The following is a 12,458-nucleotide window of genomic DNA, read 5'->3' on the forward strand; positions in this document are numbered from 1 at the left end:
TGAACCGCCTATCATGTTTTCTTCATGGGGGCAGCCACTTTGTATGATGTCATCAACCTCCCATGATTCCCGGCGCTCGCCGCGACCGTCTAAATCAAGCGCTGAACAATATAGAACATCCAGGTGTATCCTGAGACATCTTTCTGAAAGGTAATAAACGGCAGGTGTCAGTGCCTGCTCAACACAAATTATCATGGAAAAAAAAAATTGCTGTGCTGTAGGGCATGGCTAAAGTGTCTAACAAATGAACATATGAACAGACAATAACGAAGCCATTAAAAGACAGGAATAATTACCCTCTTACTCTCTCCCTCTTCTCTCCCTAATTCCAGCCCCTCATCTCAGTTTCCTCCCTCTGTTGTATTCTGTTAATTCAGAATGCAAGCTTTCTCTTGATTTTAACAATTTCATTGTAAATAAAATATTTCACGTCTTTCCATGTCCGCGCTCTTAGGGCTGGACACTCTTTGTCAATACACAGCAGGCAGTCCCGCTTGGCTGGAACCTTCTTCAGTGCGATGAACTTGCCAAGGTGTCGTTTGACTGCAGTCCTCTCCTGGTCATTCCAGGGTCTCTTACCTCGTTTCTCAACTTCCACTTCTGGAGCATCTATAAAACAAAAAACAAAATGAGCTTATTAGCAGTTGTGTTGATAATAAACTGAGACTTTATCGATGTTGTATTGCCATCTGAACCCTGCCTTGATTGACTAATAACAGTAACAGAATAAAAAATATAAAAGTTGCATTGATTTTAAGCGCCAACATAAAAACATCTCAGTTGACTTAAAGGACACCTTACAAGTACACTCAAGGGATGATTCGTGTATTTGTTCACTATTTTTCTACCGAAGTCCATATAATTGTGTCTCTCCTTGTCTGTCACAAATATTAATGTGCTGTTTGATCTATAAACATTTAAATTAGGATCCAGATCATTCTTACATGCAGAAGGTGGCAGTAATAAAATGCAAGCAGCCATTAAACCCCAAAGAAGATTCAGACACATCAGACTGCACATCTGTGAGCCCACTTGACCCCCCGACATTTCTTCAGATAATTTCAGCAGAAAGGTTGCACTCCGTTTTTCGAATAAGGTAGAAAGATGTTTCCTTTCGCCTGCATTTGATTTGTAACCGAGTGGTGGGATTAGTTTCTGTCCATACTTTCCCATCAGTCTTAAATTACCACAGTTTGATCCCTGTCAGCCGTTTCAGAGGTGTTGAAATTCTTGCTGAAGCAAACCCATAAAGTTACTACTATTAAAAGCTTTACATCTCTGAACAAGAGGAAGGCTTCTATTGTGAAGCAGATACAGGAAATGCTACGTGTTACCAAGCAAGTAAAAATAGCTGGTTAAACGACCAAATATTCGGGGTATATTTAGTTAGGACCAACTGTCAACATCAACTTTACAGATACTGAAATAAAGCACCAGTGAGGGGCTGTACACTTGAGATAATGCTACCGCCTCACATTCTAAGCTTGTGCAAACCTCATGCTAACATGAATGGGAAAAAAAGCACCACAGTGACCATGCTGCCTGTTTATGCATTAACAGAATACAGATAGGTTCATATGTTTGCTACAATATTTACATCTAAAATAAAAGCTTGAAGAGGCAAATTTGTTGTTAGATGCTTAGATGTATAACTCAGAATGACTGATTAACCCGAATAGTTTACAAATAGTTCTGTGTACACTGATTAATAGTTAAAAGTCTAGTTCTATGCATTGCACTTGCTTTTCTATTGTTTAGTATTAGTATTCTGTATGCTCCGCTTCATTACAGCAGAGAAGACAAAAAAAGGAAGAGACACACAAACTGTGACTACGACAGATACCTGGCCAGAGCAGAGGGAGGATCAGCTCATCAGCTGTTTAAACGACAGCATTCACTCATAGGCCATTCTCTATCAAAATAAGTAATATATACATGAATAAAAACAGCCCCCTTTCATCTATTTCCAGCGTCCTCAATGTATCCAGTAAGTTATGTTTTCTTTTTAATGTTAAGCTGATGTTGTCGTTGGCTTATGGAACCTGGTTGTCTATTAAAACATTATTTTGTTCACTCCATTACAAAGTCTGCTTCTGCTTAAGACACTGCTCTGAGATACATTTTTGCTATTTTTGATCCAGAGGAGAGATCTGTCTCCGAGTGTGTGTGTGAGGACCAGTGACCGATCCCTCTACAAATAACCCACTATCACTTGATATTCATGTTGTCAAGTGGGGCCTAGTTATTTGAGATCCCAGGAGCAACCAAGATAACTGCCAGACCAACAATTGGCTTTTGGGACCTCTCCACTCCCCCTGCCTAGGAAGAACACCCTCCGCCCATAAAGAAGACTTCGTACCGAGTCTACTGGTCGATCGAGTGGCTCTCCTAGACGCAGGTCAAGACTGGGTGAAACAGCGGTGGTCACACTGTCCACTCTCTCTCCTAAATTTACTAATTAGAGAAGATTCTTAGGTACGCTCAGCTTAGTTTAGTTAAGTTAGAAATAATCAGGAATAATTAAATTGTTTAATCATGTATTAATGCTGTGCCCCTGCTAGTAATTGCTTAATAAAACATTATATTGCATTTAAAGAGAAGCCTAATGAAATTATTATGATTCACCTATTCTGCATAGTGGTAAAAAGTTAAGTTGATTGTGTGCATTAAATCTAATGGTTCTTAAAGGTTACTTTAATCCAACTAGTCATTTAAACATTACCCCTGGGGTTAGTTTTCCAAACCTCTAAAACGAACCTAGGAATACCACCAAGTGCCACAGTTTTAAGAGGAAAAGCTGTCGTTAACAAACGTGATCAATAAATCAATTCTACTACTTAGGAGGGCTGCTTAGTGAGAGAGTATTTATTGAAGTAAGAGGGGTAAGATATTTGGAAGAAGACAGTTAGGACCTAGGCGAGTATTCCTCGACACCAGCTTAATTATTCTGCTGAAACCTGTTAAGTGGAATACTAATAGGCAGATAGAATCTAACCCTTTAAACGGAGAGCTGGTCCTGAATTAACCTGAGGAAAGGGTTAAAGAAGGCTATACTGACTGACAATGTTTAGATGCTATAGTCAAAGTCTGAAAAGCTGTGGTGGTGTCAGAGCGAACATATGGGGTGATTATTATTCAACACAATACATTTTCTCATTGCAGTTTCTGTTTTTTTGTTTGAATTTAAATGTATTATTTTATAACTACAGATATTTATTGAAATGCCAAATGTAAAATATGCAACCTGTAAATGTATTCTTAAAGTCCACATAACAAAACTGATTTAATTTGGGAAAGTTTAAATATCTCTTGTTGGTTAGACACTTATTTCTAAGTTGGCTTAATTTACAGTCACTGTTACTGTAACACCAATTAATTACCTTTTCACAGAAATTGTTATACAACAGAAATTTAAGTTAATGTTTCAATTGAGTATAGACACTGTAACACCACTTTAACCACCAATCCTTTCAACTGCAAGTCACAGTGACTTGTGCAGTAAGTCCCACTTACTTTTATCTTCTATCTCACATCTACTTAACAGAAATTCGTCTAATTCATCTTACCAACATCACTGCGTTCTCTTGTAACTGCAGTCTTCTTTCGGCCCTTCTGAGGGGATCTGGTGGCATTAGTCTGTCTGTCCTCTCCATCTGAGAGAGATGGAATGTTAGTATAATGAAAATACATAACATTTTGCATTTAGCGCTTCTCATTTCAATTTATTGCATGAACTCACCCCAGTCATCATCGCCTTGATGCTTTCGTTTATGTACAGCTTTCTTTGGCCTCTTAACACATCCTTTTCTGTCCTTTTCATCTGTTAAAGAACACAGGCATATGGTAAAATAGTGATAAAGTAGGTGCAGTTTTACAACAAGGTCAATAATGCATAAGAGCATGAGCCTCAGACAGGTTTTATGGACGTAGCAACCTTTATGTTTAGGCATGTATTAGTAGTAGTGTTGTCAAAAATATCGATTTATCGATAAACATCGATAATTATGAACTAAAAACGATTCAATATGAATTTTCCCATATACCGTACCTCTCCCGTTGGTCACAAAACAGCGCCACCCGTGCACAGCACACACGCTGCTGCCCCTCCCCTGTCTCCACGCACCATGTGAGTGCTGCTACTGCTGCGTGCTAGGTGCTCGCGACTCGCTCACTCGCTACTATTTTTGCGGTATGTAAACGAGTAAATGGTATGTAAATCAAGATGGCAATGGCATGTACAGGACCTTCGCCACCCGTTTTAATTGACAAAAGAAACGCCAGAAGTGCTGTGTGGAAATACTTTGGTTATGAACCCGATGAACACGGACAGCCAAAGGACACAAACAAGCTGAGATGCAAGCGATGCAATCGAATTGTACCGACAAAGGGAGCCAACACAAGCAACCATGCAGCACACCTCCAGGACAAACACCCGGACCTGTACAAGGAATTTAAAGAGGTTGGTAGCTTAAATGAGTCATTAAAATCGGCCCGCGAGCTCAGTAAACGTTTGTAATATGAATAGAAACCAAGATGATGTAGGAGTAGACTATGTCAAGTGGGGCCTAGTTATTTGAGATCCCAGGAGCAACCACCACCTAAATAAAAGCTTTAAGCAAACCAATGAAAAGTTAAAATGAGAAACACTATAAGTTAACCACATGATTATGCTTATGCTTGATGCAAGAATGATTTTAATAGGCTGATATATATTCTGAAAATGATGATTGCTATAGAAGAGAATGATTTAAAATAAGTTATTTGATCATGCTAAGAAAAATGATTTAAAGAAGTGATTCAGTGTAACTAAGTTGAGTTTTGAATGGAAGTAATCTGTGCTGTTCTGAGCTGTATGCAGACAGGATGGGAAAAGCAGAAGTCTCCTCAGAAATGAGGAACTTGGAGTTTCCACAGGATGACAGGATGGGCTCATGCCTACATTGTCATGACAACTGAACTGTGTGTAACAAGTGGATGTGTTAACAGAAAAGATGGAAAGAATGATGTATGCGTGATAGGAAGAAGGTTGTGTCTTAAACCTATGAATTAATCACCTGGGCGTACCTACTAGTTAGAATTGTGTGTAGAAATGTGTATGTGCTAAGCTGAAGTCGAGCTAGGGTATAAAACCCAGAGACACAGACACTGAATTCGGAGTTCTCCCCCGGAGGGGAGAGATGCTGCTCGCCGGAGCTGCCGGGGAGCATTGCCAAAGTTCTGAAGAGTCGACACCGGACCCTTTTGCCCAAGAGACGTGAAGACAACGCAGGACTTAGGCTCCAGAGTTCGCTGAGAACATCGTTGGAGGCAAAGTCTTTGTCTGACTTTGTTCAACAAGCGAGGACCACACTCTGCCAGACGGAGAGTCCTGAGAGGTCTGCAGTTGTCCAAAGAGATGAAGAGAGGCAAGCACCCATGGCATCCAGAGAGGCGCAGGAGGCAGCAGCAGAGGGCTGCTCCACTCCAGGGGCTGGAGGACCCAGTGACCCACCACAGCCTGATGAGACGGGGGCTTTCCACCACCACCATCCGACTGAGAAGACAGCTGAGACGCCTGCACTTGTGTTCCAGTTGCTACAAAAGATAACTGCCAGACCAGCGATTGGCTATCGGGACCTCTCCACTCCCCCTGCCTAGGAAGAACACCCTCCATCCACAAAGAAGACTTCGTACCGAGTCTGCTGGTCCACGGAGGAGTTCAACTAGACGCAGGTCAAGACCGGGCGTGGCAGCTAAGGCCTGGTTGTCCGCTCTCTCTCCTAAATTTACTAATTAGAGAAGATTCTTAGGTACGCTCAGCTTAGTTTAATTTAGTTAAGTTAGAAATAATCAGAAATAATTAAATTGTTTAATCATGAATAATGCTGTGCCCCTGCTAAAACTTGCTTAATAAAACGCTATATTACATTTAAAGAGAAGTCTAATGAAATGATTATGATTCACCTATTCTGCATAGTGGTAAAAAGTTAAGTTGATTGTGTGCATTAAATCTAATGGTTCTTAAAGGTTACTTTAATCCAACTAGTTAATTAAACATTACCCCTGAGGTTAGTTTTCCAAACCTCTAAAACGAACCTAGGAATATCAACAAGTGCCACAGTTTTAAGAGGAAAGCTGTCGTTAACAAACGTGGTCAATAAATCAATTCTACTACTTAGGTGGGCTGCTTAGTAAGAGAGTATTTATTGGAGTAAGAGGGGTAAGACGTTTGGAAGAAGACAGTTAGGACCTAGGCGAGTATTCCTCGACACCAGCTTAATTATTCTGCTGAAACCTGTTAGGTGGAAAACTAATAGGCAGATAGAATCTGACCCTTTAAACGGAGAGCTGGTCCTGATTTAACCTGAGGAAAGGGTTAAAGAAGGCTATACTGAACGACAACTATGATAAAAAAAGAAACTAACTTCGATGCTGTTGTGCTTCACTACTTTACTTTTATTTATTTCTAAGTTAAATTGATAAGTCATTATAAAGGCCTGATTCAAACTAACAACTTAAATGCTGTAACCTGCGAGCCACAACACTAAGTTAATTCCTTTTTACCATAGTCTAAGTTAACTGCATCATCTTATTTTCTATTCATATCAACCAATCTAAGTTATTCTCTTTGAATCAGGCCTTTAAAATAACTTTGTCATCTCAATTAATCTTCTAAGAAATAAACCAAAGTACACAAAAGTAAAGTAGTGTAGTGAAGTACATCACTACTTTACTTAAATGTATACTACTTTGGTTTATTTCTAAGATTAATAGATAGATAGATAATAGTTATTATAAAAGCCTGATTCAAAGCAAAAAAATCAGTTTATAAAACTTCTAAAAATAGATTGTTATATTTCTTTCAGCGCAAGACAGATCCTGAGGTGTCTGAATCTCAACGTGCAGCCAGTCACTGTCCATCACCGTCACAGCTAAATATTGTAGAAGCCTTGAAACGACAAAGGCCTTATGACAAAGACTCTCGAGAGGTCAAGAGGCTCAACAGAGCTGTAGCGACTTACATTTGCATGGACCAGGTCCCTGTTTACACTGTAGAGAAGCCTGGGTTCCAACAGCTTCTTCAGCAGTTAAACAATAAATATTCCCTTCCATCACGTAATTATTTCATGTACACTGAAATCCCAGCCCTGTACAATGAAATAAAAAAAATACTGTCACAGACAGTCTTCAGGGGAATCACTTCTTTTCCTGCACCACTGACCTATGGACCAGCAGGGCCAACTCCTGTTTCATGGCAGTAACTCTACAGTTCATAAGAGACTCCTGGAAGATGCAGAGCTGGTGCTTGGGCTGTGCTGGGATGCACTCGGATCACACAGGGGACAGCTTGAAGGAGGCATTGGAGGAGATGGTACAAGAAACATGGAAGCTGGACATGTCGAACATGGCCGGTATAACTACAGATAATGTCTCAAATAATAAGAACGCATTTGAGGAGGCCTTCACATGGGTCCCCTGTTTTGGCCACAACATTCACCTTGCTGTTAACAAGGGCCTGAATACAAGCCGTGTACCTGAAGTACTGTCCAGATTAAGAAAGACTGTTTCTGTGTTCAGCAGGTCTCCAAAGATGTATCGAAAGTTAAAGGGAAAACAAAAAGATTTGAAGCTAGAAGAGCACAAATTGATCCACGATGAGCCCACGCGCTGGGACTCAACATATCAAATGGTGGAAAGATTCTTAGAGCAACAGCAAGCAGTCTGTGCAGTTCTAGCTGAGGATCGGAAAAAATGGTACCTCATACCCAGAGATGAGGACATTGAAGCTCTTCAGGCAGTGCAAGAGGTATTGAGCCCCCTCAGTGGTTACACCGATGCACTTAGTGGTGAAAATCATATCACTCTCTCCGCTGTCCTTCCCCTATATTGGAAGATATTCAATCATTTGACAGTTGAGGAAAGTGACAGTAACCTAAAATGTCAAATTAAAGAAGCTATTGGAGGGGATCTCAAACAAAGATATGAGAAGCAGAGTCTGCAGCTACTACTGAACATAGGCACGTTTCTTGACCCACGATTCAAGGACAGTTTTGTTACTATGAAAGAAGAGGTAAAACAAACTCTTGGCAATGCAGTAGAAAGTCTGCCAACAGGCCAAGGCCCAAGTTCACAAGCACAACCTCCTCCAGAATTCCCTCAGCCATCAAAGAAAAAGAAAACAGATCTGAAGGGACTGCTATTCAGCATACAGGGGGGTAAAAATGTCATAATGTCGTAGATGAGGAGGAAGCCACTGTAGGACTCTAAAAAAAGAGTTCATGATGTATGAAAGAATCCCTGAAGAAAAAAAGGACCCACTCAAATGGTGGGGAGAAAATGATAAATTGCTACCTCACCTTGCCCACTTTGCTAAGAAGTATTTGTGCATCTCTGCTTCAAGTCGAGCAGCAGAGCGTGTATTTAGTACATCTGGGCTCATTTGCAGTCCAAGAAGGGCACAACTTACAGAGGAGCACATTGACATGTTGGTGTTCCAAGCTAAAAATCTGAGAGGGCCAGAAGGAAAGCAAAAGAAAATCTAGCTAGTAGCTACAGAAGTTTTTGTACTTGAATTTAAAAATGCTTAAGATTGCACTGATTTCCTTTTCCCTGTTTTTTCAATTTCTGTAAAAAGTGCCATAACTGCCTTTTGAATGTGTGACAATCTGAAGCTTTTGAATAAGCACACTACTGTGATAAGCACACTACCTCCTTGATATATTTTTCATTTCTTAATTATTATTGCATGCACAAATTGCACACTGTTGTTGTGAGAGAGAATAGTTATCATTAGTATTACTCCAGTTCCAGAGTCCAGACAGTTCATAATTTTTTTGTAGTGTACTACTTGCACTTGACTGTTACTTGAAAATAGAAGACTGTGCTGCTTTTATTTTTACTTGAACTTAAATGCCTGGCCTGCCTTAAGGCTTTTTGTATTTGTTTTGAATTTGAGCATTGTTACTGCTTCAGGGATTTGTGTGAAATCTTCATCCATTAAACATACTTAACTTTCTGACTGTATTATAGTTGGAACTGGAAACTGTTGAAAGTACAGACAGATTGCACATCTTTTATTTGATTTTTTGATATTTTATTTGTACTACTAAGGACTAAATAGACTGAATGAAATGTGAAAACGTGCACTACAGTTTGTTCTGTCATTTTCTTTAAATAAAAAGAAAACATTTTGGACAGAGATCTTATGGTTGCGTGGTATCGAAAATCGTATCGAATGTCGAAGTTAGAAATCCAGTATCGTGACAACACTAATTAGTAGTTTTTAAATTTTACCTTGTTTAAACAATTGTACATGCATAATTTCACTACTGGCCATTAGCTGTAAATTTTCTGCTTCAGAAACTCCTCTGAAGGCCACTTCCTTTGTCAATATAGGTTTTTGGTCATTTATGTTCAAAAGATGTGAAAACAAATCAAATCTTTCATTAAAAATGCAAAATTTGAAAATTGCTAGGCAAAGGTAGATGACTTTTTTGTATTTACAGTGGGTATGGAAAGCATTCAGACCCCTTGAAATTTTTCCACACTCTGTGTCATTGCAGCCATTTGCCAAAATCAAAAAAGTTTATTTTATTTCTCAGCACCCCATCTTGACAGAAAAAAAAGAAATGTAGAAAGTTTTGCAAATTTATTAGAAAAGAAAAACTGAAATATCTCATGGTCAGAAGTATTCAGACCCTGTGCTTAGTATTGAGTAGAAGCTCCCTTTTCAGCTCCTACAGCCATGAGTCTTATTGGGAATCACGCAACAAGTTTTTCACACCTGGATTTGGGGATCCTCTGCCATTCTTCCTTGCAGATCCTCTCCAGTTCTGTCAGGTTGGATGGTGAACGTTGGTGGACAGCCATTTTGAGGTCTCTCCAGAGATGCTCAATTGGGTTTAGGTCAGAAAGGGGGGAGAAAAAAAAAAAAGAAAAAAAAAAGGGGTTTAGGTCAGGGCTCTGGCTGGGCCAGTCAAGAACGGTCACAGAGCTGTTCTGAAGCCACTCCTTTGTTATTTTAGCTGTGTGCTTAGGGTCATTGGCCTGTTGAAAGGTGAACCTTCGGCCCAGTCTGAGGTCCTGAGCACTCTGGAAGACGTTTTCCTCCAGGATATCTCTGTACTTGGCAGCATTCGTCCTTCCTTCAATTGCAACCAGTCGTCCTGTCCCTGCAGCTGAAAACACCCCCACAGCATGATGCTCCCACCACCATGTTTCACTGTAGGGATTGTATTGGGCAGGTGATGAGCAGTGCCTGGTTTTCTCCACACATACCGCTTAGAATTAACACCAAAAAGTTCAATCTTGGTCTCATCAGACCAGAGAATCTTATTTCTCATAGTCTGGGAGTCCTTCATGTGTTTTTTGGCAAACTCTATGCGGGCTTTCATGTGTCTTGCACTGAGGAGAGGCTTCCGTCGGGCCACTCTGCCATAAAGCCCCGACTGGTGGAGGGCTGCAGTGATAGTTGACTTTGTGGAACTTTCTCCTATCTCCCGACTGCATCTCTGGAGCTCAGCCACAGTGATCTTTGGGTTCTTCTTTACCTCTCTCACCAAGGCTCTTCTCCCACCATTGCTCAGTTTGGCTGGACGGCCAGGTCTAGGAAGAGTTGTGGTCGTCCCAAACTTCTTCCATTTGAGGATTATGGAGGCCACTGTGCTCTGAGGAACCTTGAGTGCTGCAGAAATTCTTTTGTAACCTTGTCCAGATCTGTGCCTTGCCACAATTCTGTCTCTGAGCTCCTTGGGCAGTTCCTTCCACCTCATGATTCTCATTTGCTCTGACATGCACTGTAAGCTGTAAGGTCTTATATAGACAGGTGTGTGCCTTTCCTAATCAAGTCCAATCAGTTTAATTAAACACAGCTGGACTCCAATAAAGAAGCAGAACCATCTCGAGGAGGATCAGAAGAAATGGACAGCATGTGAGTTAAATATGAATGTCGCTGCAAAGGGTCTGAACACTTCTGACCATGTGATATTTCAGTTTTTCTTTTTTAATAAATTTGCAAAAATTTCTACATTTCTGTTTTTTCTGTCAAGATGGGGTGCTGAGTGTACATTACTGAGAAATAAAATGAACCTTTTTGATTTTGGCAAATGGCTGCAATGACACAGAGTGAAAAATTTCAAGGGGTCTGAATACTTTCTGTACCCACTGTATGTAAACATGGTAAGAGATAACTGTTCTACAAGGTCTTACAATTTACTTCATGCATATTAACAGTAGAGCTGACTCACTAGACCAAGATCAGTAAACCTTGTTCAAGACAACATTACCAGTAGTGAGGTGAAGACAAAACTACACCATTTCGTCAAGTGTAGCCTCTCTGCACGTTTAAGAGGACCAGATTAATAATAAAAAAAAAAAAAAAAGGACTGAACCTTAACAGAATGAGATTTTTGCTTCTGCTTACCATACTCAGAGTCACTGCTATCTTCATCGTCACCATCAGCTTGCCTTGTGGTTGCAGTTCTCTTTGGTTGGTCAACAGCTGAGCTTCCTAAAGTTGAGTGTGGCTCCTGTCTATCTGTAAAAGATGTCATTACCACCATAAAAATGCAAAACTCAACCATACTGATTGCTGACACTTGCGTATTACAAACAATAACAGTAGAGAAGGCTGGTGGGAGGGACGATAACTCCATAATGTTTAGACTGTACAGTATTTTAAAGTTTGGATGTATATGCTTTGAGGATACACATTTGTATTTGACTGCTGATATTTTGGAATGTGAAAACCAAAAAAGACGAAGTAAAAATACTGAACTCTGATTTAGAACACTTCATTCGTGCCAATGTTACAGACTTACCATCATCATTATCATCATGTTTTTCTGTAGTTCTCTTTGTTTGCTTAACAGGTGGTCTTCCACCTGTCTCCTGGTGCACCACGCCATCTATACAAGAACATGTTTTGATAGAGTTGAAGTCCTTACATCTGTAAGGAATATGCCAATACTACAGTGAAATAAGGTCCAAGTCAGACAAAAAACATTACCTGTGTTTCAGTGCCTGGACCAGCCTTGCCATCACTCACATCACCGTCATCATCACTGTCATCATCACGTTTTTCTTTTGCTGTAGTCATCTTTTGTGGCTCTCTGTTGGTGCCTTCTTGCAACTCTCCAACTGTGCAAGATGATGTTTCAGTCAAATGAAATTGCTTACATCTCAGAATCTTGACAATGGTGCAGTGAAAGAAGATTCAAGTCACACAGAGTGTTACCTGTGTTTCAGTGCCTTCACTGGTGTTGTCATCTTTCCGATCACCATCATCAGCACCACCATCATCTTCATCATGTTTTCTTCTTTCCTTCTGCCATTGTCTTTTTGCAAGTGACCTTGCTGCAGCTGAATGTGGCACCTCTCCATCTGTGAAAAATGACATTTGTACCATGTAAATACCAAGCTCAGTTTCGAGACTCTTCACTTGTGTTAGTTGTGCCTTGAATTACCAGAGTCATCATCAT

General features: G+C 40.3%; 1 long non-coding RNA gene across 1 annotated transcript; it reads right to left on the bottom strand.

Moving 5' to 3' along the window:
- Positions 1–15: 15 nt before the first annotated feature.
- LOC127534822 (uncharacterized) lies at positions 16–11,922 on the bottom strand. The gene is made up of 5 exons (XR_007943399.1): positions 11,799–11,922; positions 11,402–11,515; positions 3,740–3,820; positions 3,567–3,653; positions 16–609 (listed from the first exon to the last, which is right to left on the bottom strand). It is a non-coding gene; the product is annotated as an uncharacterized LOC127534822 (long non-coding RNA).
- Between the last annotated feature and the right edge of the window lie 536 nt (positions 11,923–12,458).

This window comes from Acanthochromis polyacanthus, chromosome 1 (genome assembly GCF_021347895.1).
Source record: "Acanthochromis polyacanthus isolate Apoly-LR-REF ecotype Palm Island chromosome 1, KAUST_Apoly_ChrSc, whole genome shotgun sequence".
Classification (NCBI taxonomy): Eukaryota; Metazoa; Chordata; class Actinopteri; family Pomacentridae; genus Acanthochromis; species Acanthochromis polyacanthus.